Below are 12,787 nucleotides of genomic sequence, written 5' to 3' on the forward strand. Positions count from 1 at the left end.
TGTTAGTGTAAAAAAAAATTTTTTTTTACACTAACAGGCTGGTGTAGACCCCAACTTTTCTTTTTCATAAGGGGTAAAAGGAAAAAAAGCCCCCAAAATTAGTAACGCAATTTCTCCCGAGTACGGAGATACCACATATGTGGCACTAAACTGTTTCCTTGAAATACGACAGTGCTCCGAAGTGAGAGAGCGCCATGCGCATTTGAGGACTAAATTAGGGATTGCACAGGGGTGGACATAGGGGTATTCTACGCCAGTGATTCCCAAACAGGGTGCCTCCAGCTGTTGCTAAACTCCCAGCATGCCTGGACAGTCAGTGGATGTCCGGAAATGCTGGGAGTTGTTGTTTTGCAACAGCTGGAGGCTCTGTTTTGGAAACACTGCCGTACAATACGTTTTTTATTTTTTATTAGGGGGACAGTGTAAGGGGGTGTATATGTTGTGTTTTACTCTTTATTATGTGTAAGTGTAGTGTAGTGTTTTTAGGGTACATTCACACTGGCGGGTTTACAGTGAATTTACCGCTAGGAGTTTGCGCTGCGGTGAAAAATTTGCCACAGCCCAAACTTGAAGCAGAAAACTTACTGTAAACCCGCCAGTGTGAATGTACCCTGTACGTTCACATGGGGGGGCAAACCTCCAGCTGTTTCAAAACTACAACTCCTAGCATGTACTGACAGACCGCTGTCTCTGCATGCTGGGAGTTGTAGTTGCGATCCCTCCAGATGTTGCATAATTACATCTCCCAGCATGCCTTTCGGCGATCAGTACATGCTGGGAGTTGTACTTTTGCAACAGCTGGGGGCACACTGGTTGGAAAACCTTCAGTTAGGTTCTGTTACCTAACTCAGTATTTTCCAACCAGTGTGCCTCCAGCTGTTGCAAAACTTCAACTCCCAGCATGTACTGATCGCCGAAAGGCATGCTGGGAGATGTAGTTATGCAACATCTGGAGGGATCGCAACTACAACTCCCAGCATGCAGAGACAGCTGTTTGCTGTTTAGGCTTGCTGGGAGTTGCAGTTTTGCAACATCTCTAGAGCTATAGTTTAGAGACCACTGCATAGTGGTTTCCAAACTGTGGACCTCCAGATGTTGCAAAACTACAACTCCCAGCATGCCCAGACAGCAAACTGCTGTCTGGGCATGCTGGGAGTTGTAGTTTTGCAAGATCTGGAGGTGCATAGTATAGAGATCACTTTGCAGTGGTCTCAAACTGTAGACCTCCAGCTGTTGCAAAACTGCAACTCCCAGCAAGCCTAAACAGCTCTCTGGGCATGCTGGGAGTTGTAGTTTTGCAACATCTGGAGGGTTACAGTTTAGAGACCACTATAGTGGTCTCAGACTGTAGCCCTCCAGATGTTGCTAAGTAACTCACCGGCTTCCGTTGGATCCAGGGAGCTGCGTTGCGGTCCTCTTCTTCCGCCGATCGTCGCCTGCTGCCGCCGCTGATCGTCGCCACTGCCGTCGCCGATGGGTAAGTGGATCTTCGGCGCCGGTCCCTGTCAGTTTCCCCGTTCTGCCCCGCCTATTGTGGGTGGGCAGGACGGGGAAACCGAAAGTAAACCCCTCCGCCCCCGATCTGCTATTGGTGGTCGCGTCTAGACCACCAATAGCAGAGATAGGAGGGGTGGCAACTCTGCCACCTCACTCCTATCACTACAGGGGGATCGTGGGTGTCTAGGACACCCGCAATCCCCCTTCTATTCCGGGTCACCGGGTCACCATAGACCCGTATGACCCGGAATCGGCGCAAATCGCAAGTGTGAATTCACTTGCGATTTGCGCCGATCGCCGACATGGGGGGGTCTAATGACCCCCCTGGGCATTTGCGCGGGGTGCCTGCTGATAGATATCAGCAGTCACCCCGGCGCGATCCCCGCCCGGCGCGCGGCGGGGACCGAAATTCCCACGGGCGTACAGGTACGCCCTTGGTCCTTAAGTGCCAGGGAGCAAAGGCATACCTGTACGCCCTTGATCCCTAAGGGGTTAAGGGGTTAAAGGGGTACTCCGGTGGAAAACTTTCTTTTTTTTTTTTTAATCAACTGGTGCCAGAATGTAAAACAGATTTGTAAATTACTTCTATTAAAAAATCTTAATCCTTCCAGTACTGTACTGGAAGGATTACATTTTTTTAATAAAAGTTATTTACAAATCTGTTTAACTTTCTGGAACCAGTTGATTTTAAAAAAAGTTTTCCACCGGAGAACCCCTTTAAGGTTCTCAGTGCTGAGACCCCTAATGTCTAGAGAAAATTGGATGAAGAACATGGCAGAACACTTCATTCTCTGGATTGGCACTCATGGCACGAGAAGGGCTTTATTATCGTCTATCGAGCCTGTTACATGCAATGTATTTGATTGAGCGCCAAGCCGGGGAGTGACAATAACAACAATTCCCCAGAGGGCCTAGACCAGGGGTTGGCAACCCGTGACACACGGGGTGCTTCTGAGTGGCACGCGAGGGCCCCGGCCGGAGAGGGGACCCATCCGGCCCAGGCGCTTCCTCGCTAGTTGGGAATCCAGGACCCTTGTCCTGTATGCCCAGGCGAGCGAGCACCACGCTGCATGAAAACTTACTCTCAGTGTAAGCTTCAGGACCTGCGGCTTCACTGAGAGTAGAACGGGGACCTCTGAGCAGTCACTCATCGGCACCTGCACTGTAAATATTTGTAGATATTTATCTATTGGGGGGGCTACCCAGCTGAGGACATACCTGCCTATGGGGAGGACTACCTAATAAGGAACTAACTACTGTGGGATATACCTACCTAATAGGGTAGAGATGGAGGGCACTGGAAAAATGTGGAGACTAAGATGTTTATCCTGCAGATGCTGAAGTGATGGGTTTTGGCTGGAAGAAATAGTCATGGCGTTCTTAGCTGGAGAAGAAAAGAGGATGACGCTGATCAGAAAATACATGAATTGTGAGTCACTTAATGTAACTGTGTATATTACTGTGTAACACGACTAGGGTCCGATTCTGGGGTCTGTATTATGGTGAGGTCCGATTCTGCAGTCTGTATTATGGTGGAGTCGGATTCTGGGACCTGTATTATGGAGGGGTCTGATTTTGGGGTCTGTATTACGGTGGGGTCCGATTCTGGGGTCTGTATTATGATGGGTCTGATTCTGGGGTCTGTTTTATGGTGGGGTCCGACTCTAGGGTTTGTGTTATGGTGGGTCCGATTCTGGGGTCTGTATTATGGTGCGGTCCGATTCTGGGGTCTGTATTTTGGTGGAGTCTGATTCTGGGGTCTGTATTATGGAGGGGTCTGATTTTGGGGTCTGTATTATGGAGGGATCTGATTCTGGGATCTGAATTTTTGTGGAGTCTATTTCTGGGATCTGTATTAAAATGGTTATCCATGCTGAACAAAAACTTTAATAACTGTTGTGGGCAATCCCCTACCTCTGTATTGTCCTTATTGTAAGGTCCTTATAGCAAGGACAATATATAGAGAAAATTCTGGAGAAAAAAAAACACTCTGTGACAAGCCACACCCCACAAGCCCCACCTACAATAAACCACACCCACAATAAGCTACACCCATTTCACCGACACACCAAGCCACTTTGAAAATTTTTTAGGCACAGCACTACCAAAAGGCTGGTAACCCCTGGCCTAGACCATATAACAACACACCTTTAGGGGTATATCCCCGCAGAGTTAAACCTGAAGTTAACTTTTATTTACACTAGTAAAATATGAAATGTGATGTGATATTTTGACAACTAGGTGGCAGTGTGTAGTTAAAATTACATTCACTGTATCATTAGATTTTCAGATACCGTATTTTTCGCCGTATAAGATGCACTTTTTCTTCCCCAAAACTGGGGGGAAAAAGTCGGTGCGTCTTATACGGCGAATACACCCCTATCGCGGCGGTCCCTGCGGCCATCAACGGCCGGGACCCGTGGCTAATACAGGACATCACCGATCGCGGTGATGCCCTGTATTAACCCTTCAGACGCGGCGATCAAAGCTGACCGCCGTGTCTGAAGGAAAAGTGATACTAAGCCGGCTGTTCAGTCGGGCTGTTCGGGACCGCCGCGATTTCACCGCGGCGGTCCCGAACAGTTCGACTGAATAGCCGGGTTAGTGCTTACAAGACACCGGGAGGGACCTTACCTGCCTCCTCGGTGTCTTCTCCGTTCAGCGATCCCCTGTATGGCCGGCGCTCTCCTTCCTCGTCATCAAGTCGTCGCGTACGTGCGTCGGTGTGTGTAACGACGTGATGACGGCGACGGAGAGCGAGGATACCCAGACGTTCCGGAGCGACGGGGACGCGGCGACAGCGATGGAGCGACATCCAGGGCAGCGGTGACCGGTCCGGAGCGGCAGGGACACGTGAGTATTACCTCCTATGCAGTGGTCTTCAATCTGTGGACCTCCAGATGTTGCAAAACCACAACTCCCTGCATGCCCGGACAGCCAACGGCTGTCCGGGCATGCTGGGAGTTGTAGTTTTGCAACATCTGGAGGACCGCAGGTTGAAGACCACTATTGGGTTCAAAATTTTTTATTTTTTTTTATTTTGCACCTATAAATTGGGTGCATCTTATACGCCTGTGCGTCCTATAGGGCAAAAAATACGGTATATGATTTGACCATTTTCCGTCAGGATCTCTCTATATGAGGCTTTCTTGTTGCTCACCAGTAACAGATATTATTCTACTCTGAATAATGACATCTATGATATAGTGACAAGCTAAAACTATCCTAAACCTCCCCGACGTTTCACTAGAATTTCTGGCTTTATCAAGGGCACAATGTTCAGGCCGGGGAGTGATGCAAACCTCACATGGCTATATCTAGAGATTGGGGGTTTTCAACACTGAGACCCTAACAAATCAAAACTTGTATTGAGGCATTTGCGAGATACAGTGTGCTATAAAAGATTGTCATTTAACCCAATGGAACAATTTAAAAGGGAATTATTGACAATCCTGGATGATAGTTTGGAAAAAGGATTGCTTAATAGAAAACAGGTAGAAAGTCTGGCACTGGCATATCCAACCGTTGAAACCTTATACATGCTGCCCAAAGTGCATAAACAGGCTGAATGTCCACCCAGTCATCCTATCATATCTATATATGGAGCAGAAAAAATGACCCTTTGACGCCGCTGCTGGTTCAAGTAAGAAGTGGATCCAAGCCAGGAGTATTATAAAACACCGTAGTGGTTTAATAAAATAAATGAAAATAATAAAACATACTGAGATGACGCGCCACCCCCTTCCTCAGATCAGTCTGGGGACATCAGGTACCTAAACAGTTTAAATAGAAGGACAATTGGCGCCAAAAACAAAAAAGGGCCAGAGCCAAACTCCCACATCATAGGTAATATTCACAGTGATGTGTTACATACAGAGTTATGGCATTAAAATACAATTATATGTAAATGTTTATAAACAGAATGGCAGGTGCATAAACGTTCATTTACTATATGCAGAACTTTAATATGTGGCCGGAAGTGATGTGTAGCCGCAGAACGGACTCTGGCATCCGGTCTCCAGATGTCAACATCCTGCCAGCCAGGCACGTCACCAGGGTAAAGAAACATGTGACCGGCTCCCGGCCAATCTCAACTAAAGAGGCGGAGCCCCAGCCTGGAGCTCGTGTCAGGAGATGTAAATATAAAGAAAACATCGCCGGGACTTCGCTGACAGGTAAGATGGACCGTGCGCCGCGCTGAACAGTGTCTATAGAGCGTGCAGCACGGATCAAACAGTGGAGCCATAACAGATCAAGATGTTAATAAATATCGGGGACATCAAAAGCAGAAGTGAGGTGGACCATGCGCCGCGCAGAATAATGCGCAGTATGGATCTAGTGGTAGAACCATAGCAGATGGGAGTGGATGTTGAATGACAGGGACATAGAGAACAGGCAAAGCCAGGAAAAATGGGCTGTGTGAGCTTGTGCTGACATAACCACACAGTAATAGTGGTGCTGCTTGCAATGGAGCACAAAAATGTTAGCAATAGTACAAAGTACTAATTGTATCGCACATATGCAATGCCAAAGTGGGGGCATGTAAGAAGATGGTTTATAAATTTAGTGTGGGTGGAAAAGCATAAGGGAGACCCTCATAGGCGTGCGCAGTCTATTGCATTAGGGTGTGCACCCTAAAGTACAAACTCACGCCGCACACGCGTGTGTGTTTATATAGATATATATATATATATATATATATATATATATATATATATATATATACATATACACACACACACACTCTTGTTTGCATGCACACATACATAAACAGACCTACAGTCATATAAATATCAATACAAACAAAATGAAAAACTTTATTAAAACTTTTTTGGGGATTGGAGGCTTTTTTTTGGATTGGAGGCTCCATTATACATACACTGTACAGCAATCATACATTCAGTATACGTACACTGTACAGCAATCATACCTCCATTATACATACATTGCACAGCAAGCATACCTCCATTATACATACACTGTACAGCAATCATACATTCATTATACATACACTGTACAGCAATCATACCTCCATTATACATACACTGTACAGCAATCATACCTCCATTATACATACACTGTACAGCAATCATACATTCATTATACATACACTGTACAGCAATCATACATCCATTATACATACACTGTACAGCAAGCATACATTCAGTATACATACACTGTACAGCAATCATACCTCCATTATACATACACTGTACAGCAATCATACCTCCATTATACATACACTGTACAGCAATCATACATTCATTATACATACACTGTACAGCAATCATACATCCATTATACATACACTGTACAGCAAGCATACATTCAGTATACATACACTGTACAGCAATCATACCTCCATTATACATACACTGTACAGCAATCATACATCCATTATACATACACTGTACAGCAATCATACATTCATTATACATACACTGTACAGCAATCATACATTCAGTATACATACACTGTACAGCAATCATACCTCCATTATACATACACTGTACAGCAATCATACATTCAGTATACATACACTGTACAGCAATCATACCTCCATTATACATACACTGTACAGCAATCATACATCCATTATACATACACTGTACAGCAATCATACATCCATTATACATACACTGTATAGCAAGCATACCTCCATTATACATACACTGTAGAACAATCATACATTCATTATACATACACTGTACAGCAAGCATACATCCATTATACATACACTGTGCAGCAATCATACCACCATTATACATACACTGTACAGCAATCATACATCCATTACACATACACTGTACAGCAATCATACATCCATTATACATACACTGTACAGCAATCATACATTCATTATACATACACTGTACAGCAATCATACATTCAGTATAAATACACTGTACAGCAATCATACATCCATTATACATACATTGCACAGCAAGCATACCTCCATTATACATACACTGTACAGCAAGCATACCTCCATTATACATACACTGTACAGCAATCATACATTCATTATACATACACTGTGACTGTACAGCAATCATACATCCATTATACATACACTGTACAGCAAGCATACCTCCATTATACATACACTGTACAGCAATCATACATTCCTTATACATACACTGTACACCAATCATACATCCATTATACATACACTGTACAGCAATCATACCTCCATTATACATACACTGTACAGCAATCATACATCCATTATACATACACTGTACAGCAATCATACATCCATTATACATACACTGATTGTACAGCAATCATACATCCATTATACATACACTGTGACTGTACAGCAATCATACATCCATTATACATACACTGTGACTGTACAGCAATCATACCTCCATTGTACATACACTGTACAGCAAGCATACCTCCATTATACATACACTGTGACTGTACAGCAATCATACATCCAATCCATTAATAATGGATTGGATGTATGATTGTTGTACAGTCACAGACACAGTGTATGTATAATGGATGTATGATTGCTGTACAGTGTATGTATAATGGACAGGGCCGTCTTTAATTTTGATTGGACCCTGGGCAAGGAGGAAGGAGACGCTGCGGAGGCCGATAATGTTGAGCCAAATCCACCCGGGGGTCTGCAACATCTGACCCCATACAGTGGGCTCCCTGCAGGGCAAGTGGCGATGTCATCTGGCCGTGGCTCTGGCGGTTCGGGGGATGAGAGCAGCACCAGTCACCAGGGAGGGGCGCTGATGGCCCAGATCCAGCTCCTGGAGTCCCCAGGTCGCCTCCAGGACTTCACGTTTGGGGATGAGTTACCAGAGGAGGCACCTGGGGGAAGGAAAAAGAAGCTTAAGAAGACCAAGCTCCAGGAGCAGGTAACATTTGTATATACCCCCCCTCCCTGAGCCCCCCGGACTGGCCGCAGGGTCAGCTCACTGTGTGAACCCCATTTCTCAGCCCAGCCTGAGTTCTGCTGTGGACTCAGTGCAGGAGAGTGGGGAGAGTATGGAGTCTAGTGTGGCGGTGAGCTCCATCGCTGTTTGTAGTAACAGTGGTGGAGCAGACAATGTATCGGCTGTGAGGTCGGACAGTGATATTTGCCCAGCGATGGGCATGGATGGCTCTGGCACATTGGGCTGCTCCCTAACGGGAGGGGGGGCGGCTTTGTGCCAGAGTCAGCTGCGGGAGCTCCGGTGGTTCTGAGCGTTGGCACTGCTGTTCCCTTGGAGCAGCAGTGTCATCGTGAAAGAGCTGCTGGGGCCAAGATGTCTTCGCCTCCCAGAAAGACTGGACTAAAACCTTTATTTTGTATTGGCGCCGCTTATCCAGAACAGCGGCGCCCAGGAGCAGAAAACTCCAGTACTGATGAGGCGGAGGGTACCAGTAAAAACAGGGCTGGGGTCACTAATAAACAGGCTAGGCAGGCTTCCCGGTCCTTGTATAAAGGACCGGTGACCTGTCCTGTGGCAGTGGCTCCAGCTCTGGTACCCAGTGATGCTGATGGTACACTATCTGCACCAGAACGCACCGGTCCAGCCAGTATGAATGAGGAGGTTAATGTTGGAGTGAATGGTAGTATGGGCTGTAGCACGGGTGGAGGTATGGGGGGCACATCAGCTAAAACAGGCAATAATGGTGTGAGTATGGATTATGTCGAGGAGGGTGGTGAAGGGGCACAGATTAGTGGTGGGGATGTAGGGCCTGGTCCAGTTGCACCCCCAGCGGTGGCAGCACCGGTATGCAGCTACGCAAATGTCACTGCTGGGGGGAGGGGGGCACCTTCCTCGTCTTCTGGCTCTGAGGGGGGCAATTTGCAGCAGCGTCTCCTGGGGGCCTTAAGGAGAGGGGAGAGATCAATCAATGTAGAGGGTAGGGAGGTTGATCTATCCTTTTGGATAGAAAGACATGGTCTTTCAGCCTTCCGAGAGGAAAGAGGGGGGGATACTGTGTGGTCCCTCCCAACAGCCGGGCCAGGTGGTCTCCGAAGGAATGTGGTCCGGCTGAGGTGGAGAGGCAGTGATACATGTCCTCCAAGATCTAAAGTTGTTGAGCTTCTGCTGAAGTTGGGCTTTAAGGCAGCTGACATCTACGCCTTGATACATCCTTATGGTACCCCTGAGTTCGATATCAGCTTTGTTCGGCCAGAGGGGCTTGAGCTCTTCTGGTCGAATTAAGAGCTGGTAAAGAATGAGCCCGGCTGGCGAGACTTTGCCATTCAGGCGGTGTCTCGCCAAAACAATGTCAAGAAAGTGACCGTTTTAACCCGTAACGAATCACTTTCTTGTATTGACATCATGACGTGGCTAGGTCGGTATGGAGAGGTGGTGGAGGTCCCAAAAAAGAACAGGGATGAATATGGCATCTGGTCAGGGGCCTGGACGTTTATGGTCAAGCTTAAGCTTGAGTTTCAGGAAACTCCGTTACCCATATACCATCTGCGACCTTCCTCGGAAGGGATCGTATCCAGATCTTCTACCAGGGTCAGCCGAAGCTCTGTCACAGATGTGGTGACCCCACACATTTTAGTGCCAATTGCACTGTGCAGAAGTGCACTCTGTGTGGGGAAATAGGCCATCTCGCTGCATCTTGTGCAGAGATTAGGTGTCACCTGTGTGGTGACTTAGGTCACCCATTCAGTCGCTGCCCTCGTTCCTTTGTCAACGCGGTTGTTGCCCCAGTGGGGGTAAGCCATGAGGTGAACTCTGCTGGGGGGATGGCTGGCGGGGATGAAGGGGTGCAAGGGCCAGGGAAGAAAAGTAAGCAGAAGACGCCTGCCCAACTGAGGCGTCTCAAGAAGCGTAAAAGGGATAGGGAGATTCGGGAGTCACAGGAGCATCAGCCAGCTGAGGTGGCTTCTGATCCTGTCCCTGCGACCAGTGTTACTGCTGAGGCCCTGGGGGATAGTGAACTGGATGAGGAGACTGGAAGGATCCACAAAGAGGAGGATGCTGTCTCCTCGCTGTCCTCCCATGGTGAGAGCGCGGATGAGGACAGAGGGAGATGGGCAGAAACAAAGCGGGGTACTCGGAGGAATAAGAAAAAGAGAGATTTAAAACCTTCTCCCACCCGCCAGATGCCAAAGGAAGGTACAACTGACCCCCCTCTGATTGGTCTCTCCAACCGGTTCCTAGCCCTCCGCGACATTTCCTCTTCGGAGGAGGGGGGGGCTGGGGGTGAGGTTCCGGATGTTGCGGTGGGGCTCACAGGAGACGCTGAGTCCTCTCTCCCTGGGGAATCTATGTCTTCAGGGGGGGAGACTGGCCCAGAGTCAGGGGACGAGGAAAATGTATATAAAGGGAAAATGGACACATCTATTTCACTTAAAAGGGGTAAACCATCATCTGATGAGGAGGGTGGTGGGGTGGATGGGAAGGATGGTGGGAAAAAGAAAGCTGTCTAACTCAATCACCCTTGATGGCGGCACCCTCTCCGTTGACTCTGGCATCTATTAATGTTGCCAGCATAAAGTCAGATACGGCTCGATTTGCGGCCTATGATTTTTTTGCCCATATTAATGCTGATATTTTATTTTTGCAAGAGACCAGGCTAACAGATATGTCATCTATCTACAAGGCTAAAAGAGAGTGGAGGAATGGGCCCTCCTACTGGTCTCTTGGGGCCGAGCCGTATGGCGGAGTGGCGGTCCTTTTTACCGCAGCGGTAGAATGCCGACGGGTTATCGAGTTAGAAATGGGGAGGTGCCTGATCTTAGATGTCCTCATGAAGGGACAAGAACTTCGCCTTATTAACATCTACGGCCCACAGTCTAAGTGGGACCGGAAGTGTCTCTTTATGAGGATCAAGCCCTATCTTTTTACAAGTCGGCAGGTGGTCTTTGGAGGGGATTTTAATGCTGTCACGAGGCCCCAAGACAGGGGAGGTGCCAGAGACAAGCTGACTTATGATAGCGTCGCCCTTAATAGCATAGCGAGTGAGGCTCGCCTGGTGGATGTCCACATCCGGCACACCCCAGGCCACGCGGGATTCACCTATCATAGGGGTAGTTGTAGGTCTAGGATAGATAGGTTTTTTTTAAAGGAGGAGGCCGTCTCTTCAGCAGTGTCTGTTGTTGAGGTGGAGTTCTCCGATCACTGTTTAATTTTGTTTTCTCTGAATGTCACAGAGACCCCCCGGATGGGCAGAGGCTATTGGAAGCTGAATTCGTCTCTCTTGGAAGAAGCGGAGATAAGACAGTCCTTTGAGGATTTTCTTCAGAGCCAGGTACCATTGCTGGGCCTTTGTAGCAGTAAGTCAGAGTGGTGGGAGATCTTCAAGGAAAGGGTTGCGAGATTCTTCCGCCAGCTTTCGGGCCTCAGAAGCCTAAACAGGTACCGTTTGTACCAGGGCCTGAGGAAGAAACTTGAGAACCTTGTCTCGACTGGAGGTAGTCGTGACGATATCTCCAGAGTGAAGTCCTTGTTGATGAAGTGCCAGTATGACAGACACGCATCTTTGGTTTTTGAGAGGGATTACGGGAAGTACCGCTCGCCCGACCCTTACAGAAACTGCAAGATGTCAGTGAATAGTAAAATAGTCTCAGGACTGATTGATAGTACGGGATCCTTGAAAAGGTCCAGATCAGGGATCCTGGAGGTCGTCAGATCCTTCTACTCGCACCTCTTGGGAAGGAAGGATCTAGATCGAGATAAGGTATCAGCTTTCTTGGCTGAAACCGTCCCTGAACCAGGAGTAGACTCCTCTCTTGACGTTTTGACAGAGATGATCCGGGAAGAGGAAGTCAGGATGGCTATTGATGGGCTTGCCCTCAAGAAGTCACCCGGTCCGGATGGCTTAACATCTGAGTTCTATAAGACCTTTAAGGACACTTTGGTTCCCCTCTTGACTGGGGTTTTTAATGAGTGTCTATCCTCGTGCACTCTGCCAAGGTCAATGAGGAGGTCAGCGCTGATCATCCTGTCAAAGGGTAAAGACCCGTCCCACATTGAGAATTGGCGTCCCATAGCACTTCTCAATGTGGACCGAAAGATTCTGGCAAAAGTGCTGTTTAACCGGCTGGTGGAGTTTGCACCCCGGCTCCTTTCGGGGGCTCAGCATTGCTCTGTTCCGGGCCGCAGTACATTTAGTGCTGTGCTCAGTGTCCGAGAGGCTGTGGAGCAGGGTAGGGCTGGCCACTGGAAGGGGTACTTGCTGTCCTTGGATCAGGCAAAAGCATTTGATCGGGTTAACCATGAATACCTCTGGTCTGTTCTTCTGAGATATGGCCTGCCGGGGGGGTTTGTTGATTGGCTTAAGACCTTGTACGCAGGGGCAGAGAGTTTCCCGC

At 47.8% G+C, this 12,787-nt stretch overlaps 1 protein-coding gene across 4 annotated transcripts in view; it reads right to left on the minus strand.

Moving 5' to 3' along the window:
* Positions 1-12,787, minus strand: part of LOC130275364 (vomeronasal type-2 receptor 116-like) — a 204,744-nt gene that overhangs the window by 136,698 nt on the left and 55,259 nt on the right. The window contains exon 2 of one of the 4 annotated variants that reach the window (XM_056523242.1): positions 2,771-2,881. The exons of the other annotated variants lie outside the window; for them this stretch is intronic. The gene's annotated coding sequence lies outside the window, so the exon portion shown is untranslated. The remainder of the gene's footprint in view (positions 1-2,770; positions 2,882-12,787) is intronic. 4 annotated transcript variants of the gene reach the window in all.

Source organism: Hyla sarda, chromosome 6, assembly GCF_029499605.1.
Source record: "Hyla sarda isolate aHylSar1 chromosome 6, aHylSar1.hap1, whole genome shotgun sequence".
Classification (NCBI taxonomy): Eukaryota; Metazoa; Chordata; class Amphibia; order Anura; family Hylidae; genus Hyla; species Hyla sarda.